General features: G+C 42.4%; 1 long non-coding RNA gene across 1 annotated transcript; it reads left to right on the top strand.

Annotated features, from left to right (window-relative positions):
- The first annotated feature begins 510 nt into the window (after window positions 1-510).
- On the top strand, window positions 511-943 carry LOC131874812 (uncharacterized). Its single transcript, XR_009372172.1, has 3 exons — window positions 511-574; window positions 676-753; window positions 873-943. It is a non-coding gene; the product is annotated as an uncharacterized LOC131874812 (long non-coding RNA).
- The last annotated feature ends 2,995 nt before the right edge of the window (window positions 944-3,938 follow it).

Below are 3,938 nucleotides of genomic sequence, written 5' to 3'. Positions count from 1 at the left end.
ACCACCCAACAACAATCTTGATATCCCCTTCTATTTCATAAAAAAATTGTATGTTGAGTTTGTTTTACACAAACATGTGAACTACTTTGACATCCAACCTTTCCAGGGTGTAGGTTTAGGTATGCCCCAAAATAGACCTGGGGCAGTCAGAGTAGTCCAAGGCCCATATGTCCCCCCTCCTCTTGTTGATCCCCCAACCGCAGTTCAGCATCCTGATATCATTTGTGAGGCGGCTTCACAAACCATATCGGCTATTCACTCTTTGAGTAGCCTTTTGGTTTCTCAGGCTGCGTCAGTAGCTCAGCCTACTCTTGATGGAAGTGGTGCATCCGGTGTCGGTGACATGTCATCCTCAGCTCCACACATATGTATGCCCCATAGTTGTGTCATGTGTGGGCATGTATGCTTGGGTCCAGTTGGACAACCCGTTGATCCTGTTGTGGGCAGTGCAGATTACGAGGTGCATGAGATGCGTGATGCACTAGAGGTTATTACACAGACTAGAGGATACCCTGGGGAGTCCTCACATGCTAGAGGCGAGGAGGCACCGTCATCATACATTGATGATGTATTGGTAAGATTTGTGTTTTCACAGTTCATGTTATATGTTAATTAAATATTTATAAATTAGATAATATTAAGTACTAATTTTTATTTACATGGTCTATCTAATAGTTGATGACCGAGGATGAGTTGAGACAGATTCAGGAGAGCACCTTGTCGGTCATTTCATTTGGCCTCGATAGCTTGACGGTACATATATTATTGCACCTAGTCGTTTGTATTTTATTGTACATACATGCTCATCATTTATATTTGTATTAATTAGATTACGTAGTAACTTGCATGTATATCTTATTTTACTCTTGTAGGGGACAAGCAGCACGAGTGCGGTGCAGTGTGATCTAGGATCTGGTAGTGCAATTGGAGACAAGGGAAAGGTAATTGAATGCAAATATGATTGAATGAATAGTTTAAATAACTTATAGTGATTATACATGTCTAGACATAGATTTATAATTTCATATACTTGTTGTGTATATATACAGAGAACTCTTGGCTTCACATCCTTGATGACTACACCCAGTATACCTAAAGAAGAAGAAGAGATGCCTCGAGTAGATGTGTGTTTATTTTATTATTTGATTAGTAGATATAATTTGTTATTATCAGTGACAATTATATGCTAACTTGTATCAATCTCGTGTTTCTGAACATATGTAGGTTGTGTATCAAAATATTCAAAACATACCTCCTCTACCAAAGACATACATCAAGAGTCCTACAAAGCTGAAGAGAAAACGTGGAGATGAGGTAAACATGAATAGTTCAATTAAATAGTTCATTTTTATGTTAACTTTTTTAATGTGAATTATATAATATAACTAATATTAATCGTGGTTTGTTTTTCTTGTGCAGGATCCTTCAGAGCCGAGCAGTGTGGCAAAGAGGATCGATTTTGATGATCCATCAGCAACTTAGGATGTTATAGATAGTTTTGGGATGCTTACATGTATAGTTGGCATGTATATTTTGTACATGGACATACATTCACATATTTAGACATACATTTTGTTTCAGTTGGCGTTTATGCCATATTTGTATATGGACATACATTTGTAATCATTCGACATTTTTATATATACAGAAGTTGATATTCGATCATATAAATTGTTGCTCATCTGTGTGTGGTGTTATCATGGAAATCTTTAATCTTCATTCCAATAATTAACAATGGCTAATAATGGCTATTTAATGAACAATACAATTCATTTCATTTCATCGTAAGTGTTGTTTTTATAATGAACAATATAATTCATTTAATGAACAATACAATACAATTTATTTAATGAACAATAAAATTCATTTAATCAACAATACAATACAATTCATTCAATGAACAATACAATTCATTTAATCAACAATACCTTACGCATGCTCCTATTTTCCCCCCCCACTCGATCGAACGCTCGGGGTCATACCCTACCGGCGTCGTCCCTTGAGCGCCTTAAGTGCTCAAAATTGTCAAACTTTGACGGGCCCTAACTCGGAATCCGTGGCACCTATGAACAATCTGTTTAAACCTACGGGGCCACAAGTGGGGTCCCTACAAAAGCTTGTCTCGGTATTTCAAGTTTCCCTATGGTTTTATTAGGGCAGCAATTTTTCGGTTGGCAAAAAAATCGTCAGTCTCACTCAATGGAATGTTGTCGCATGGTCGATTTCTCGTTTAGCTCGTCGCAATGACGAACCGTCAGCTCCGACATGTCTAGTTAGGCATTATTACCCTACGCATGCTCCTATTTTGCCCCCCCACTCGATCGAACGCTCGGGGTCATACCCTACCGGCGTCGTCCCTTGAGCGCCCTAAGTGCTCAAAATTGTCAAACTTTGACGGGCCCTAACTCGGAATCCATGGTACCTGCGAATGATTTGTTTGAACCTACGGGGCCATGAGAGAGGTCCCTACAAAAGCCTATCTCGGTTTTTCATGTTGCCCTACGGTTTTATTAGGGCAGCAATTTTTCAGTTGGCAAAAAAATCGTCAGTCTCACTCAATGGAATGTTGTCGCGTGGCCGATTTCTCGTTCTGCTCGTCGCGATGACGAACCGTCAGCTCCGACATGTCCAGTTAGGCATTATTACCCTACGCATGCTCCTGTTTTGCCCCCCCACTCGATCGAACGCTCGGGGTCATACCCTACCGGCATCGTCCCTTGAGTGCCCTAAGTGCTCAAAATTGTCAAACTTTGACAAGCCCTAACTCAAAATCTGTGGCACCTACGAATGATCTGTTTGAACCTATGGGGCCACGAGAGAGGTCCCTACAAAAGCCTATCTTGGTTTTTCAAGTTGCCCTATGGTTTTATTAGGGCAGCAATTTTTCGGTTGGCGAAAAAATCGTCAGTCTCACTTAATGGAATGTTGTCGCGTGGCCGATTTCTCGTTATGCTCATCGCGATGACGAACCATTAGCTTCGACATGTCCAGTTAGGCAATATTACCCTATGCATGCTCCTGTTTTGCCCCCCCACTCGATCGAACGCTCGGGGTCATACCCTACCGGCGTCGTCCCTTGAGCGTCGTAAGTGCTCAAAATTGTCAAACTTTGACGAGCCCTAATTCGGAATCTGTGGCACCTGTGAATGATCCGTTTGAACCTACGAGGCCACGAAAGAGGTCCCTAAAAAAGCCTATCTCGGTTTTTCAAGTTGCCCTATGGTTTTATTAGGGCAGCAATTTTTCGGTTGGCGAAAAAATCGTCAGTCTCACTCAATGGAATGTTGTCGCATGGCTGATTTCTCGTTCTGCTCGTCGTGATGATGAACCGTCGGCTCCGACATGTCCAGTTAGGCATTATTACCCTATGCATGCTCCTTTTTTGCCCCCCCACTCGATCGAACGCTCAGGGTCATACCCTACCAACGTCGTCCCTTGAGCGCCCTAAGTGCTCAAAATTGTCAAACTTTGACGGGCCCTAACTCGGAATCTGTGGCACCTATGAATGATCCATTTGAACCTACAGGGCCATGAGAGAGGTCCCTACAAAAGCCTATCTCATTTTTTCAAGTTGCCCTACGGTTTCATTAGGGCAACAATTTTTCGGTTGGCAAAAAATCGTCAGTCTCACTCAATGGAATGTTGTCGCATGGCCGATTTCTCATTCTGCTCATCGCGATGATGAACCATCAGCTCCGACATGTCCAGTTAGGCATTATTACCCTACGCATGCTCCTATTTTGCCCCCCCACTCGATCGAACGCTCGGGGTCATACCCTACCGACGTCATCCCTTGAGCGCCCTAAATGCTCAAAATTGTCAAACTTTGACGGGCCCTAACTCGGAATCCGTGGCACCTGTGAACAATCTGTTTGAACCTACGGGGCCACAAGAGAGGTCCCTACAAAAGCCTATCTCGGTTTTTCAATTTGCCCTAC

The sequence above is a fragment of the Cryptomeria japonica genome, chromosome 4 (assembly GCF_030272615.1).
Source record: "Cryptomeria japonica chromosome 4, Sugi_1.0, whole genome shotgun sequence".
In the NCBI taxonomy this organism is placed as follows: Eukaryota; Viridiplantae; Streptophyta; class Pinopsida; order Cupressales; family Cupressaceae; genus Cryptomeria; species Cryptomeria japonica.
This window is presented reverse-complemented; position numbering and strand designations above follow the sequence as displayed.